The sequence below is a fragment of the Callorhinus ursinus genome, unplaced genomic scaffold, assembly GCF_003265705.2.
Source record: "Callorhinus ursinus isolate GAN/ISIS: 27379988/994484 unplaced genomic scaffold, GSC_fseal_2.0 scaffold2, whole genome shotgun sequence".
In the NCBI taxonomy this organism is placed as follows: Eukaryota; Metazoa; Chordata; class Mammalia; order Carnivora; family Otariidae; genus Callorhinus; species Callorhinus ursinus.
Genome location: NW_027397064.1, coordinates 70091645 through 70109894, shown reverse-complemented (window position 1 = coordinate 70109894; position 18250 = coordinate 70091645). Strand labels below are relative to the sequence as shown.

Sequence of the window (18250 nt, the reverse complement as noted above, 5' to 3'; positions counted from 1 at the left end):
GAGAAAAGTCTAAAAGCTTTAAGAAAGAAAAAAAGCAGATGACACTAGACATCTTAATAGCAACATTGAATGCCAGAAGAGAATTCTGGGTGGGGGGGAAATACTTATCAATTAATACCCAGCTAAACTGTCAGTCAAGTTTGAAGGAAGAATAAAAGTATATTTAGTCATTCAAGGCCTTGGAAGATTCACCTTCCAGGTTCCCTGTCTCAGGAAGCCATTAATGGTTGGGCTCCAGCAAAATGAGTGTGTAAACCAAGAAAAAAGCATGGAACAAAGGAAACAAAAGCCACAGGGGCACCTGGGTGGCTCAGTCAGTTGAGCCTCTGACTTGGGCTCAGGTCATGATCCAAGGGTGCTGGGGATGGAGCCCTGCATTGTTGGGCTCTCTGCTAAGCAGGGAGTCTGCTTCTCCCTCACCACCCCCCTCCCATTGGTGCGCTCTCTCTCTCTCCCCCAAATAAATAAATAAATTCTTAAAAAAAAAAAGCCACAAAGGGAAGCCACAAGCATGCAGGACACCTAGAGAGCAATCACTTCACAGTGAAGCAGGATGATGGCAGATTTGGAGAGGGTGGTGTCCAGGAAAATAATTATTAATACACTTGAGAGTTTGACAGAATTTATAGCTTTATAAATTCTCATTGATCTAGTCCTATGTACTTCATTATTTTAATTACTATATTCATATTATACTTTGATATCTAGTAACACAAGAACATCCTCATTTTTCCTTTTCAAAAGTTGCTCTTTTGGATAAGCTAAACATTTAAATTGCAAAACAAAATACACTTTTGAGTCCATGAAAAATATTATTGGGATTTTTATTCTAAATTATAAAGTATAGTAGGGTTAATATTTAGCTGGTATATACTGCTTGGTTCTTCTAGTTGTTTCTAATTAGCAGCCATTTTGATTACTTGACATCTGTGACTCTGTGACATGCCAATTTTAAATATTTTAAAATCCCTGTGGCAGAGAATGGTAGCTGGGCATATAGCTGCCCAACCTGACTATACTTCCCAGTATCCTCTGCAGTTCTCTTCAATGAAATGCCCACCGAAGCAATGAATGTCACTTCTAGGCCTGGCCAGTAAAAATTTCTAGGCTTATCACTTTGTGCTCTCCCCTCCCTCCTCATTTCTTAGAATGATGATGGTGACAACCGGAGTCACGTTAGAATATAAAAAAAAAAAAGACAGAGACACTATAATCCTGGACCCCTGAAGAACCATGTAGATAAGAGCCATGTGGGCAAAGACCTCCCATCCCTCCAGTCCCGCCACTACTGACAGGGAAATCTGCTTTGAACTATTACAGAAGAGAGAAATGAATTTATTGTCTTTAAACCACGGACAATTTTTAGCTCTACTTAGCCTACCCTAACCAATATAATGACTAAATAAATGTTACACTTTTAGAAGGCAATTTGATGGTACTTATCAAAATAGTAAAAGCAGAAATATTCTGATATAGCAATTTCATTTATTTATTTTTTTGATAGGTATCATTAAAATCTTTTTTTAATTTTATTTTATTATGTCATGTTAATCACCATACGTTACATCATTGGTTTTTGATGTAGTGTTCCGTGATTCATTGTTGCATATAACACCCGTGCTCCATTCAGTACGTGCCCTCCTTAATACCCATCACCAGGCTAACCCATCCCTGCACCCCCTTCCCTCTAGAACCCTCAGTTTGTTTCTCAGAGTCCATAGTCTCTCATGGTTCATCTCCCACTCCGATTTCCCCCCCTTCCTTTTTCCCTTCGCTGTAATCATCAAGACAGTATGGTACTGGCACAAAAACCGACACATAGATCAATGGAACAGAATAGAGAGCCTAGACATGGACCCTCAACTCTATGGCCAACTAATCTTTGACAAAGCAGGAAAGAATGTCCAATGGAAAAAAGACAGTCTCTTCAACAAATGGTGTTGGGAAATTGGACAGCCACATGCAGAAGAATGAAACTGGACCATTTCCCTACACCACACACAAAAGTAGACTCAAAATGGATGAAACACCTAAATGTGAGACAGGAGTCCATCAAAATCCTACAGGAGAACACAGGTAGCAACCTCTTCGACCTCAGCCGTGGCAACTTCTTCCTAGAAACATCGCCAAAGGCAAGGGAAGCAAGGGCAAAAATGAACTATTGGGACTTCATCAAGATAAAAAGCTTTTGCACAGCAAAGGAAACAGTCCACAAAACCAAAAGACAACCAACAGAATGGGAGAAGATATTTGCAAATGACATATCAGATAAAGGGCTAGTATCCAAAATCTATAAAGAACTTATCAAACTCAACACCCAAAGAACAAATAATCCAATCAAGAAATGGGCAGAAGACATGAACAGACATTTTTCCAAAGAAGACACCCAAGCCAACAGACACATGAAAAAGTGCTCCACATCGCTCGGCATCAGGGAAATCCAAATCAAAACCTCAATGAGATACCACCTCACACCAGTCAGAATGGCTAAAATTAACAAGTCAGGAAACGACAGATGTTAGTGAGGATGCATAGAAAGGGGAACCCTCCTACATGGTTGGTGGGAATGCAAGCTGGTGCAGCCACTCTGGAAAACAGTATGGAGGTTCCTCAAACAGTTGAAAATAAAGCTACCCTATGATCCAGCAATTGCACTACTGGGTATTTACCCCAAAGACACAAATGTAGTGATCCGAAGGGGTATGTGCACCCCAATGTTTATAGCAGCAATGTCCACAATAGCCAAACTATGGAAAGAGCCAAGATGTCCATCAACAGATGAATGGATAAAGATGTGGTGTATATATACAATGTAATATTATACAGCCATCAAAAAAACTGAAATCTTGCCATTTGCAATGACGTGGATAGAACTAGAGGGTATTATGCTGAGCGAAATAAGTCAATCAGAGAAAGACATGTATCTTGATCTCACTGATATGAGGAGTTCTTAATCTCAGGAAACAAACTGAGGGTTGCTGGAATGGTGGGGGGTGGGAGGGATGGGGTGGCTGGGTGATAGACATTGGGGAGGGTATGTGCTATGGTGAGCACTGTGAATTGTTTAAGACTGATGAATCACAGACCTGTACCTCTGAAACAAATAATATATTGTATGTTAAAAAAAAAAGATAGTAGGAAGGGAAAAATGAAGGGGGGGGGAATCGGAGGGGGAGACGAACCATGAGAGACTATGGATTCTGAGAAACAAACTTGAGGGTTCTAGAGGGGAAGGGGGTGCGGGGATGGGTTAGCCTGGTGATGGGTACTAAAGAGGGCACATATAGAATGGAGCACTGGGTGTTATACGCAAACAATGAATCATGGAACACTACATCAGAAACTAATGATGTAATGTATGGTGATTAACATAACATAATAAAATAAAATAAAAAAAAAGAATATACCATACAGAAATACTTAAATAAGCAGGTAAGGTTTTATGTACCAGGGTGTCCAGTGCAACATTATTCACAGTAACAAAAAACTGAAGATAAATCGAAGGTACATCTTTAGGGAAATGCTTAAATAAATTATAAGTATCCAATGAAATGCTATGCAGCTATTTAAAAGAAGCAGCTCTGTGGCATGAGGATAAATGATGTCATTTATAAATTAATGAATAAAAATTTGCAAATAATATTCATATCATTTTCTGGGTTTTGTAAAACAACTATAAATATATAATCTAATATATATCTAATATGTAAAAATTCATATGTACGTTATACATATTTATATGTACATAGAAAATGGTCTAGAAAGTTATATACCAATATATTAGTAGTGATTACCTTTAAAGATTAGGAGCGGGCACCTGGGTGGCTCCGTTGGTTAAGCCACTGCCTTCTGCTCAGGTCATGATCCTGGAGTCCTGGGATCGAGTCCCACATTGGGCTCCCTGCTCAGCAGGGAGTCTGCTTCTCCCTCGGACCCTCCCCCCCTCATGCTCTCTCTCTCTCTCTCTCTCTCTCTCTATCTCATTCTCTGTCTCAAATAAATAAATAAGATCTTTAAAAAATAAATAAAAAATAAAGATTAGGAGCACTGTGATAGTTTTAAACTATGTCCACAAGTACTTCCGTATTCCCCTTTGCAAAGGTGAGGCCCAATTTCTAACCCCTTGAGTGTGGCTGGATTTAATGTGTATGTTTTGATTCCAGAGATGAGGTTATAAAAGACATTTGGATGCCTCCTTACTCTTTCTTTTGGATCATTCACCCTTGACACAGCTAGCTCTTACCTTGAGAGAACACCTAGCAGCTCTAAGGTGAGGTCCATGTGTTAAAGAACTGAAGCCTGCCACCAAGCAGCACTCTAACTTGCTGGGTGTGTGAGTAGATCTTACCTTGGGTGGACACTTTGGCCCCAGTCAAGCCTTCAGATGACTACCATCCCTGCTGGCATCCCCGCAGCAATTTGTGAGAAACTCTGAGCCGAGAACCACCCAGCTGAGCCATTCTGGATTTCTGATCCACAGAAGCTGGTATGATAATAGATGTTTATTGCTTTAGGCTTTTAAGTTTTGGGGGTAATTTGTTATGCAATAATAGATATCTAAAATGAGTATGAAGAGAAGGGTAGGGGAGAGCACTACTTTAAAATTTTTTTATATTCCTCTTCATTGTTTACTATTTTTATAATTAACATTTGTAATTTTTAAATAAAAAAACTTTAAAGAGGGCAACCTTTAAGTCTCATCATTTGCTGGACCTAGAAAGAATCACACATATTTCAAAAAACATGTAAGAAACTCTTTCAATGACTAGCAGAAGTGACTGCAGATACAGAGAAGCAGGCCAAGAATATATAAAATACCTGCTCCTAGTGATAGAAAACATAAGATTTTGCCAGTCATCGATCATTATGTTTTTCTGCCTGAATATTACCCAGTCATCCCTGACCTTGCAAAGGAGAAAACCACAGAAGGGCATTTCTCTCTGTTGTACAAATGTTTGTGTTTGTGTTAACAAAGGACAAAGAGCCCCTTTCTGATTTTTTTCCTTCGAGAACCAGTACTTAAACTTACAGTTTTGATTAATGGAAATGCCCCTAGTTAAGACATAAGCTGAAAAAGATAAGTAAGTATTTAACATCTGCTTCTTTCTCATCACTCCATAGCCTTCCTCTGGGTTGTACCCATTTGAACTTCAGTATTTGTCTTTTGCTCACATTATTTCTTCTTTTCTACCCAATTATTGTATCTCTGTACTCCTTGGGCAAACCCAACAAATCAGTCCAGCCAGGTTGCAATGCAAGGACTTCCTAAAAAAAAACCATTGACTTAATGACTTCCCTTGTTCATAGTTACATTTAATTCCTGTTGAGCTAATGGCACCAGGGGACTGATGTCTGCATCCTGTAGCAAATATTCCCATCATTTCTTCCTCTCCACTTAAAAACATTCTTTAGCTCTTACTAAAGTTAAGGGCCCCAGAGTTCTTTATGTGAGTATTGCATATACTGTTATAGGGATTTTTACTCATGTACCAGATTTTTTTAAAAAGTAAATATTAATCTTTCCTGTTGTATAAATTAAACATCTGCAATTTTCCATATGTAATGATACCTTCAAGGGAGAAAGGAGTGTAAGAGAAGAAGGGGAAAGTCATTAAAAAAGGAATGTTAGGCTGGCTATTTCTAAGAAATCTAGACCTAGCCTGACTGTCTGAAAAGTTAAAGTAATTGTTCAACTTGAATTACATCATCACCCAGGTTGGGGTGCTCAGGGCATTCCAGTCATGGCTGTTCCAGCTAACCACCCAAGTAGTATAAAAACTACTCTCAACCTGTTCTTATTCATTTTTAGTATCCAGGCTTAATTAGCGTTCAGACAGGAACTTGACACCTATTTGAAGCACTTAAAATATGTTAGTAAAATAATCGTCCCAATATCCTCCACTAGTCGCCTTTGCTAACATAGTCAAAGCATCCACTATAATATTCCCGAAAGACAGTGGAGATCTATACTGTTTTGACTGTGGAAAGCAGGTCTTTTTTGGGTACTGACTGCATTACGGTCTCATTTGGATTGTGGTGGGTAAATAAGGGTGAAATAAAGTCCAAATAAACTGGCTCTTAAATCCCCATACTTGTATGGATTTATTTGTTCCTTTGATGTCTTTTTTGTTTCTCTGTTGGAATGTTTCAAATATGCACTTAAGTCACCCATAGAAAAGGCTGCTAATGTAAATGGACATGTGTTTAGAATGGGCTGTCATCTTAACCTTCCCAGAGATGCGAAACCCATAAAGCACAAAGGGTCAATTGGAATTACCTCTTCTGTTTCTTCTTTTAAATATGAGGGGTTGCAGAGTTCAGAGTGCCCTTTCCTTCTTGTCTATTTATTCAGGTGACTTAAATTTTGGCTGTTATAAGGAGGAGAGGTTGACCCTCAACTCTAGGACATTCTTCTTAAAATTGAGTTTTAACTTTCATGCCTTACTGATTATTTTAAAAGTACTCTTTGAGTCTTTGATACTCTATCTTCACCGTGTTTCCGATTAAAAAAAATCTATTAGGAATATAAAAGAACATAATCTGAAGTATTTGAACTCATATTGTAAATGCTCTTCAAGTTAAAAAAATTTTTTTATCAGAAAAGTAACACTAAAGAAAATTGGGAAGCAGAGGGAAAAATCATCTGTAAACTATGACTCAAATACAAGTGCTGCTAAAATAGACCTACACAGAGGTGAGGTGGGACATTGACCCAGCCACGCACATCCAGGTTGGTATATTGAAACTGGTACAGACTGGCTGCTTAAAAGCCCTAGAACCTAGGGGCTGTACAAGTGTACAGATTGCCTTTTACATATAACATTTTATCACAAGCATTTTCAAGTAGAGTCTTCATAAGAGAAGGAATTCTGTTCCTTCAGGTTTGTCATTTTTTAGAGTGTACTTAGAAAAGTCAAAATCTAGCTATATTATATCAATGGCTTCAACTTGGGTTGAATACTTAAGGTCTTACAGTTCGCTGTGTAGTAGAAATGAGACACAATGTAAAAACTATTTTTAAAAGCTTAAAGGATCATCCCCCCTTTGCTGAAAATTACATCCCTGTTAGAAGCAGGTCAATGGAATGCAGCCATGTTCTACCTGAGACGTCTAGGTTAGATCAGCCTCCCTGGCATGCTTGAGTGCATACTTCCCTTCAAAATGTGAATCCCTCCCAAAATCAGTATATTCAGAGCAGTAACAAAAATGTACGTATAATGCTTTTAATGAACTTAACGAAATGACCCGCACTCTCTAGGGATTAAAGGTGAGATTTATGTAGTAGCAAATGGAGCTCTTGAAAGCAATTGGGTATCACGCTGGGTAATAGGAAGCATTCTGAAGTGATCACTTGAAGGTTTTTGAGGAACAGAAATAGCATAATGCTGCCTCTCATTTTTATGGCAATGTCTGTAGGATCACCTTGGCATCCCTAATATCTCCTTCTCCACAATCTCATTTTAGTCGTTTTGCTTCTGATCTTACAGGTTCAGTTTCAGATCCTAGGTTAGGTTAGTTCAGTTGGTCACCTCATTGTACTAATGAGGCCACAGAAGTATGTACTTTGGCTTTGTGGAGAGAATTCTCTCTTAACAGTAAACCTTTTCTTCCCTTTCTGTTTCCCTATCTCGCCCAACCCCCCAAGGGTAGGAGATTGTGAGCCGCTGAACTTGTGATACCGGGAGGCTTAGGGAAATCATGGAAAAAGCACTGATTTTGGAATCAGATGAAACTGAAATCAAGTGTACTCGTTAGATGGGATTTTTGGATAAATTACTTGACCTGTCTAAGCCTCAGATTTCTCATCTGAAAATTCAAGTTAAACAATATCAAGGTTTGTTATGAGAATTAGGTAACATGAGTGGTATGACACACAGCTGTAGGGAGGTGGTCCTCTCAGTAATGCTAACTCTCTACTGTTACTAGTGCTCCCCTTCCAGCACGTGATAGGGTTGAACTTCATGGCCCACTTTTGGTTGTATGGGGCCCTGAAACTGGTTCTCGTTAATGAACTGTGAGCAAAAGTGATGTCTGTTTGCAACTGCCTGTGTAAGGCACTTTCCTTTTGACATGGTGATAGGCAACACTCAAGGTGGTGGCTGTTCTCTCAGCTTGGGCTCAATGGTTACTGAGGAGAATGTTCCTGCTGCCCCACCTAGGGTGAATAGAATAAACAAGAAATACATTTTGGCATTTTCAGACACTGAGATTTTGGTATTACTATTACAGCATAACCCAACCTATCCTGTTGCTTTCCTCTATTTGAACAACAAAGTATAAAAACAGAGAGAAGAAAAAAAAAAACGAGAGAAGAGGAGCACGATTTAATTAGTGGATTATGGAGACATCTGACAGATTTTCTGATTTCTCCCTAGTCTTATGGTAAAGCTGTATTTCCAGACTGAATCTAGAAACAGCGTTTCTGGTGGTAGAGATGGATCTATGTTTCAGCCCAAGTAGAAGAGCTTGCGGACGCAGAGATATGAGGGCAAGCTATTTACACCTGGGGAAATCCCCTAGGGCTTTCATGTATTTCAGATTTACTCTTGGGTGAATCAACAATATTATACTCTCCCTATCCCCTACTGGCAGTTTTACTTAGAAAGCTTTATTGAGTTGCAAAGAAACAAATCTGTTATATTTATAAATAAAAATAAAGACAGTATCTCTTGGAAAGGAACATTTTTTTCATTGAATAAAATTTAATTTAGAAAAAAATAAATGTTAGTCAGAATATTTAAATGTCCTAGTCCCTTCCCCTTCATTGAATTACTAGATTTATTAATAAAATCATCTTCTCAGAGGGCTAGTTGAATATGACCTAGTAGCAATAAAAAAATGCAATAGAATGGCAAATTTTATTTTAACAAACGTTATTACATCCAGTGTCTCTGAATAATGAGAATGTTTACCAGCCCAAGTTGATAATGGGGGATTTTATGCATTATTTACTGTTACCTGAATTGCAGAATAATAATGGTGAACCTCTCTTATGCTCAGGGTAATGACAACTGATTCATAATCATGATACTTTATAGAAAAATAAAAGGTAAACTTTATAGTAAGGTATTACTGTCGGCAGGCAGTATGCGGAGTGTTCTGAGCAGGATTGCACTCAGCTTCATGTAACAGAACTCCAACCACAGTGGCTTAGCCACATGGAGTTCATTTTTCCATGTACAAGAAGTTCAGAAGTAGGTAGTTCATTTCTGGCACAGCTGCTTGAGAAAGTCTTCAAGGACCCAGATTCCTCCTAGCTTCCTGATCTACCATCCTTAGCTTTTGTTCTCTTGGTTACAAGATGGCTGCTTTTCTTCTAGGTGTTCTCATGTTATACGGAGTGAGAAAGGAAGAACAAACAGCAAAATACACATCCTGGCTGGCTCTGTCCCCCCCCGCCTTTTTTTTAAATCAAACTATTGCTTTTCTGGAAACCCATCCCTATAGAACAGAAACATATGGTCACCATAGCTGTAAGGGAGTCTGTGGAGGGAGTATTTTAGCTGGGCATATTGCTACCCCAAATGAAATCGTGTTTCTGATAATAAAAAAAAGAAAGGTAGAATGGATCTTGGATAAACAACTAGCAATATCCTCCATTAAGCCTCAAGGGCATTATCCCAGATCTTTCAACAAAACTATGAAGCAGCTACCATTATTTCCCCATTTTATACATTAGGAAATTGAGGCACGGAGGGCTGAAATCACTTACCGAAGGTTACACAGATGGTAGGTGGCAATACTGGACGAGGCTTAGGCACCCTATGGAAGATGATTCTCAAGTACTCACAAAAGGCAAAAATGGCAAGCTGATCGAGTTTGGAGCTTGGTTCTCCTGTGAGTCCTCTCACTGCTTAATCAATCACAGAGAGCCAGCAGGGGGCATGGCCAAGGTCTCTTGGGCAATTTGCCAGCAGGTCCCTATGGGAGGCAGTTCTGCTGTCATACTTTCCTTGATGTAACCACATACTCTCAGACTCCAAATAGTCTTGAGGCAGCTGTGACAAGCATCAGTATGAGCCTGCTAATGAGGCAGAGTTCATGAGTGCAAAAAACTTCTTGGCACATCATGATTCTGGGAAGCAACATGGGTTGGGGGAGGGGTGATTTCGAAGGTGTGGTCTTCTGCCCTCTGGGTTTAGGGAGCTTTGTTTTAGGAAGGGTATAGGCACTTTGGGCTCAGGGAGAGAACAAATCATTTTGAAGTAACAAATATTGACAAAAATTTAAATAGTCATTAAAATGCCGGCGGTGGGGAGGGGGAGCTGTTTGTACTGCCCTGTTATGTTTATTCATTGCTTTAGTTAACTTTAACAGCTCCTGGCCTGTAGTAAAATACATGAAGTATAGCAACAAGAAAAAAGGCTCAGCTCAGGGCAGGAGAGCAGAGGCACTGGGAGCCAGCCAGAGTTCTCAGGTTGTAAAATAAAATCTCTAGACCAATCGGACACTGGCCTCGGGCCATGGCGGTGATTAATGCCAGAGTTGTACAAAGTGCTATGGTGGGAATGGTTAGCCAGGTTGTAGGGTGTGTGTGTGTGTGTGTGTGTGTGTGTGTGTGTGTGTGTGTGTGTGTGTGTGTGTGTGTTGGTTTTTTTTCTTTAAAGCAGTTTAACATTAAAAATAATTTTTAGCTGGTTTGGAATCTAAAAATAAAAAGGCTCGTTACTTTTCTTTTTTAATTAAGAACTTAAGCAACTTTATAGGAGAAAAGAAGCCTAAGAAACATTAACTCTAAACTGGTTACATCATTCCAGTTCTCTCCTGATCTTTGTTCAGATACTTTCACACAGTTTTATACAATTATAATTGTTAGAGTAGAAATACAATTCTGGGTTCTACTTTTTCCACTTAAATTTATTTTATTTGAACATTTTCATACTTATTTGAACTATATATTTCTTTTTTTAAGCTTTAGAGTATTTTATTACATAGATCTGCCATGGTTTGCTTAATCATCTTCCTATTGTTGAGCATATGGGCTGTTTTCATGGTTTTGCTGTTATAAATGATGCCACTTCCAACATCTTTGTACAAGTTCTTTATTTCCTTTTTTTCCTTGAGGTTATTTCTTTATTCCTTTTGGTTATGTTCCCCAATATGGTATTATTTAGTCAATAGGTATGAAGAGCTGTCTTGTCTCAGTGCTCTGACTTAACAGTGTCATCAGCAATGTAGAAACCCACCTGCTTTTCCACATCACCAGATGTGCTATTTATTTGCCTGTTGTCCCTTAATTCCCCATCTACCCTTCCACACAATCTGCTTCAGAATGCTGGAGTGAGGAGCCTGCAAACCTCATTTCCCAGGCTTTGTTTCTAGCTGGCTTTCTGTTAGGTTCTGCCAATAGAAGTTTCCAGCAGAAAATTAGGAGACATTCGAGAGAAAGAGGGGAGAAGTCATAGTTCTCTCTCCTTCTGTTTCTGGCAGTATCTCTAGAAGTGACTTCATTTCTGGATGCCCTCTCCCTGGTGTTCCCAGCATCCTGTTTATCACTTCCAGTGACACAGTATAAAGTGCAATTCTATTTTATTATAGTGTAACCTCCTTTTTTGTTCCCTCAACTGCTGTCTTTCGGTCTTTACTAATCTCAGGGTTACTGACTTTTCCGTTTTTGACCTTTCAGCTCTCCCAACAATATCATTTCCTACATTAAATGCTGTCTCTTTGAAATATCTAGTTTGGTTTCTATCTTCCTGACTGGACCCTGATATATAAACTGGATCTTATAATTCTAACATATATTTTATTAAGGTAATATGTGTTTGATGGCTACCCAAAGTCTTATTTTTCATTTGTAAAAATTACGAGTGGAAATGGATTTTCTTAAACCTGTAAACATTTGACCCATTTGTCATCAACCTAATTGTTCTGCAAGTCTCTAAGACGATAAAAATCTCTAGATGGCTACATATATGTGCATTATTTAAAACAGTAAGTCACTTGCATTTAACTGAAAAAATAAAAATAAAACTGTACACATTTCATTAGCAAATTAAATTGTAGATTTAAATCTAGTCTTAGAATCTTTATTCACTTTTGTTAGCTTATTTTTCTGTTTTAACAAATGCTATAGTGGATTGAGTGGTGGCCCCCAAAAGATATGTCTATATTCAAATACCTGGAACATGTGAATGCTACCTTATTGGAAAAAGGGTCTGTTGATGTAATTAAATTAAGGATTTGGGTATTAGATCATCCTGGATTATCTGGGTAGGTGCCCAAAATCCAATTACAAGTGTCCTTATAGAAGAAAGGCAGAGAGGGGTGCCTGGTGGCTCAATCGGTTAAGTGTTTGCCTTCAGCTCAGGTCATGATTTTAAGGGACTGCTCGGCGGGGAGTCTGCTTCCTCCCTCTCCCTCTCCCTCTGCCCCTTACCCCTCACCCCCTGCTCGTGTTCTCTCTCTCTCTTTCTTGCAAATAAATAAATAAAATCTAAAAAAGGGGGGGCAGAGAGAGATTTGAGCCAGACAGAATAGGAGAAGAAAGCACAGACACACAGGAGGAGAAGGCTGTGTGCAGTTGGAGACAGAAACTGGCGTTATGTGGCTATAACCAAGAAATGCTGGAAGCCTCAGAAGCTGGAAGAGGTAAGGAAGGATTCTCCCCCACAGCCTCTGGTGGGAGTGGAGACACTGCCGACACCCTTAGTTTAGACTTCCAGCTTCCAGAATTATGAGAAAGGAAATCCCTCTTTCTTTAAGCCACTGAGAGTTTGTGATTTGCCACAGGAACCATAGGAAACTTGTACAAATATTATATAATTTCAATATCTACTGTTGAAAACTATTTTTTCTTTATTACATTTGTAGTATTCAAAGTAGTTACACGTTAAAAGGGAAAAAGAGCACATAAATATTGCTATTAGATAATTGGGTTTCAGATGCTTCTTTACTTGTATCCATCTCTTATTTAGTATTTGTTCCCACCTTTTTTAGGTGAGATTTATTACAGGTTGTTCTGTTATTTTCTGTTTCATTTTGCTGATGACTCAAATAAACCCAATAATCAGGTCTCTGTGTCATTCATGTTCAAGGGAAAAAAAAAAACCTAATAGCTTTTTATTGAGCCAAGACTATTACAAATAATTTGTCTTTATCAGATGTTCCTTGACTTACAGGGAACCACATCGCAAAAACCCATTATCAGTTGAAAATACCGTGACTCAAAAATGTATTTAATACCCCCAACCTATCAAACAGCATAACTTAGCCTAGCCTGCCTTAAACATGCTCAGAGCACTTCCATTAGCCTACGGTTGGGCAAAATCATCAAACACAAAGCCCCCCTCCCCTTTTTAAAGAGTGTGGAAAATCTCATGTAACGTATTGAATATGCTACTGAAAGTGAAACATAGAATGGTTGTGTGGGTATAGGATGGTGATAATTGTACCGGTTGTTCACCCCTGAGATCCTGTGGCTGACTGGGGAGCTGTGGCCCACCACCACTGCCCAGCGCCATCAGAGCGGATCATGCCACATAGTGCTCACCTGGGAAAAGATCAAAATTCAAAATTTGAAGTACAGTGTCTATGGAATGTGTATCACTTTTCTGCCGTTGTAAAGTTGAGAAATCGTAAACGAACCATAAGACAGGCACCAGATGTATGGTTTTCCCTTTCAATCCTTTTTTTTTTTTTCATTTTCAATCATCTGTTTTCCTGTTCTTTTCCCTTTCTTTTGCTTCTTCTTAGACATGTGATTCCCAACCTGTTTTTTGTTTTGTTTTGTTTTGTTTTGTTTTGTTTTGTTTTAATGGTAAGGAGCTCCTGGATGGCTCACTTGGCTGAGCCTCTGACTTTTGCTTTTGGCTCAGGTCATGATTCCAGGGTCATGGACTTGAGCTCCACGTGGGTATTTGTGTTCAGCACTCAGCACAGAGTCTGCTTGTCCCTCTCCCTCTGCTCCTCCCCCTGCTTGGGCTCTCTCTCTCTAAAACAAATAAATAAAATCTTTTAAAAAATTGTGGTAAAGCACACATGCTTATTTTTTAATCACCAAAGAGCCCCTTGATTATTTCCCCCCATATAGTTCATAATTTGGAGGATTTTTGTCTTTAACCTATATTTGCCACAGGTGGTGGATATTTGTTGGTTTGCTTCTCCCTAATCAGATATTCATTTGGGAACTTACCCTTTCTTGGTGTAGCCCACATGCTTCGAGGCAAACTAACCATCTCCTCTAACACCAGAGATAGGCCATGATTGACTTAGGTAATCAGCACATTCCAGCTCTGTCCACTGACATTGATTTAGATAGAAGAGGGCATTGGACCACATGGTCCAATCAAGGTCAATTTCAGGGCTCTTGCTTAGAATGTTGGGACAGGAATGTGCATTCTCTCCTACTGGAGATAAACAAGGAAGCATACAGCCCAGCTGAGGTTGCTAGTTACCTTATGTTGTTAAGCAGAATTGATGTTAAGATGAGGGATGAAGCTTACATTGTACATAGCTGAGCAGAGGAGGAAAAGAAAATGGATCTTTGATTACCTTGGTGAGTTTCTGGATCATCTAATTTTGAAGTTTGCTTTACCTGTGGCCTTGGCACTTAAGTGAGCCAGTAACACTGTTATTGGTTAAATCCTTTTAAGCTGAGTTTTTTCTGATTCTAGCCTTAACTGGTATATCAAGAAATAATTATTTTTATTAAGACATGTAAATTTGAGTCTTTGATCCATAATTGTAACACCTGTTACCATTTATCTGCTATGTGTCATTACACTGAAAATTAGGTACTATTATTCAGCCATAAAAAAGAATGAAATCTTGCCATTTGCAACAACATGGATAGAGCTAGAGAGTATAATGCTAAGTGAACTAAATCAGTCAGAGAAAGAAAAATACCATATGATTTCACTCATATGTGGAATTTAAGAAACAAAACAAATGGGGGCACCTGGGTGGCTCAGTCATTAAGTGTCTGCCTTCAGCTCAGGTCATGATCCTAGGGCTAGAATGGAACCCAGCATTGGACTCCCTGCTCCGCGGGGAGCCTTCTTCTCCCTCTCCCTCTCTCCCCAGCCTGTACTCTCTGGCTCCTTCTTTATCTATTTCTGTAAAATAAATAAATAAAAGTCTTTTAAAAAAAGAAACAAAACAAATAGGCAAAAAGGGGAAGAAAAGAGACAGAGAGGCAAATCAAGACACAGACTCTTAACTGTAGAGAACACACTGATGGTTCCCAGAGGGGAGGTGGGTGGGGGATGGGTGAAATAGGCGATGGGGATTAAGAAGTGCACTTGTTGTGATGAACACTGGGTGTTGTATGGAAGTGTTGAATCACTATATCGTACACCTGCAACTAATATTACATGGTATGTCAACTAACTGGAATTAAAAACAACAACAAAAAGAAAAGTACTTACAATCATAGTCATTAAAATTATAACATGTGAGCTGCAGAGAGGAGAAGGGCACAGAAGGACACACAGAAGCAATCCTTTATTTTATTTTATTTTTTAAATATTTTTTTATTTATTAATCTGAGACACAGAAGTACAGAGAGAGAGAGAGAGAGAGCATGAACAGGGGGAGAAGCAGAGGGAGGGGGAGAAGCAGACTCCCCACCAAGCAGGGAGCCTGATGTGGGGCTCGATCCCAGGACCCTGGGATCATGACCTAAGCTGAAGGCAGATGCTTAACCATCTGAGCCACCCAGGTGCCCCTTATTTTATTTTTTAAGATTTATTTATTTATTTGAGAGAGAGAGAGCATGCACGTGCCTGTGGGGGGAGGGGCAGAGGGAGAGAGAATCCTCAGGCAGGCTCCATGCTGAGAGCAGAGCCCAACACAGGGCTCAATCCCAGGACACTGAGATCATGATCTGAGCCGAAATCAAGAGTTAGACGCTCAACCAACTGAGCCACCCAGGCACCCCAACTTTAAATTTAATAATAGGCACTCTCTCATTCTTAAAATGTGTTTTGAGGGGTGCCTGGCTGGCTCTTGATCTTGAGATTGAGTTCAAGCCCCACTGGGGTTAGAGATTACATAAAAAATTTATTTATTTGAGAGAGAGAGCAGAGCAAGAGAGAGAGAGAGAAGCAGGGGTGGAGGTTGGCAGGGGTGGGGGGTGAGGAGAAGGAGAAGCAGGCTCCCTGATGAGTAGGGACCCCTATGCAGGGCTCGATCCCAGGACCTTGGGATCATGACCTGAGCCGAAGTCACACGCTTTAACCGGCTGAGCCACCCAGCGCCCCTAAAAAAATAAAATAAAAATGTTCCTTGGTGCACTCATTGCAGGAAACTTCTTGGTGGGGGGTGTAGGGGGGGGGATCCTTCACACACATTGCTTCATCCTTTTGCTATCTTACAGTTTCCTTTTACCTCCTCTCCTTAGAAGCAACAGATTCTTCTCCTTGTCACACTCAGAGCAGTCTGGCCCTTGTCTGTGATATCTTGCTAGTTAACTCATACTCGGGACCAAAGGTCTCACTTCCTGACCCAATAAATGTTTTCCCAGTAAGGATCGGCTACAGGGGAATTCTGATGCCAGTTATTAAGATAACAGTTTCACCTTGGGGTGCAATGAGGTTAAATCACTTTGCCAACAGCTCATAGCTAAAAGGGGCAGAACTGGGATGTGACTGCAGGTCTGCCTGTCTCTAAAGCCTAAGGCCTTTTTATTAAGTCATGGCAACTCTCAACGAGAACGTTAAAGGTGTGACTTCTGAGTCTAGGTTAGGCAAGGGCATACAGCTTCTGCTGTTCCTCTTGGGAACTCACTCTGTAAGCCTTTAGCTGCCATGTAAGAGGTTTGGCTATGCTGAGGTCACCATGTGGAGAAACCATATAGCCAGATGGAGAGGTGCCTAAGAGGCCCTAGCTCTTCTAGGTACCAGACCGCACTGAGCTATATTCTGAATGTAGCTCATGAGGCATCCTGAGTGAGAACTCCCTGGCTGAGCCCAGACTGTGGATCATTATTGTACAAAGACACTAAGTTTGCGGTGGTTCTTTACACAGCAATAGATGACTTGGAAAAAATGCAGAATTGATATTCACTCAATCATGCAACATGTTCCTTGTTCTTATGGAGTTCACATTCTAGCAGAAAAAGCTGTCAACTTTTAAGCCACTCTGCCATTTGGCTATGGGCATTATTTATTGTACAGATTGCTCTTGTCAAGGGCCTCTAGAAGTTATGTTTCAGTCAACATCTGGAGCCAGTCTTTGTTTTTGGTACATTCATCATTCTAAGCGATGATACCCAGGACCTTTTTTTAAAGGGTTTTTGAAAAAAGTATTATTTTGGTTTTCAACTTCTTGAGTATTTTTCCCCATCTGATTTTTGAAAAAATTAAGCTTTTTTTTTTTAAAGATTTTATTTATTTATTTGAGAGAGAGAATGAGATAGAGAGAGAGCATGAGTGGGGAAAGGGTCAGAGGGAGAAGCAGACTTCCCGCTGAGCAGGGAGCCCGATGTGGGACTCGATCCTGGGACTCCAGGATCATGACCCGAGCCAAAGGCAGTCGCTTAACCAACTGAGCCACCCAGGCACCCAAAATTAAGCTTTTTTTGTTTTGAGATCATTGTTAATAACACATGCAGTTGTAAGAAATAATTCAAATCTCTCTTGTAAAAACAAACAAACAAACAAACAAACAAAAAACAAAGCTCTCCTGAACCCTTTACCTAGTTTATTCCAAACAGTAGTATCTTGCAAAGTTATAGTGTACTGCCATGGAGATACTGATGTTGACAGTCAAGAAACAGAACATTCCCATCACTACAAGGATCTCTTCTGATGTCCTTTCATAGCTCCCTCCCTTCACATCATCCCTGACTCCTGGCAACCACTAACCTGTCCTCCATTTTTATAGTTTTGTCATTTCAAGAATGTTATGTAAATGGATCTTTCATTATGTAACCTTTTATTTTTTTAATTTTTATTTTTTTAAAGATTTTATTTATTTATTTGACAGAGAGAGCAAGAGAGCAAGAGAGGGAATACAAGCAGGGGGAGTGGGAGAGGGAGAAGCAGACTCCCTGCCGAGCAGGGAGCCCGATGCGATGCGGGGCTCAATCCCAGGACCCTGGGATCATGACCTGAGCCGAAGGCAGAGGCTTAACGACTGAGCCACCCAGGCACTCCAATGTTCATTCCTTTTTATTGCTGACTCGTATTCCATGGATGTTCCACAATTTGTCTGACCGTCCCTTGGTGGGAGGATGTCTGGGTTATTTCTACTTTTGCCTATTACAAAGGAAGCTGCTATGAACACTTGTGTATAGGTTTTTGCATAA

General features: G+C 39.8%; 1 long non-coding RNA gene across 2 annotated transcripts in view; it reads right to left on the bottom strand.

The window, feature by feature from the left end:
- The window catches only part of LOC141374782 (uncharacterized), a 29035-nt gene extending 19199 nt beyond the window's left edge, over window positions 1-9836 (bottom strand). Inside the window, exons 1-2 of one of the 2 annotated variants that reach the window (XR_012381899.1) lie at window positions 9713-9830; window positions 4349-4483 (exon numbers count right to left, since the gene is read on the bottom strand). This is a non-coding gene — a long non-coding RNA (uncharacterized lncRNA). Of the gene's footprint in view, window positions 1-4348; window positions 4484-9712 lie in introns of both variants that reach the window. The other variant, XR_012381900.1, reaches the window with a different exon arrangement.
- Window positions 9837-18250: the final 8414 nt, after the last annotated feature.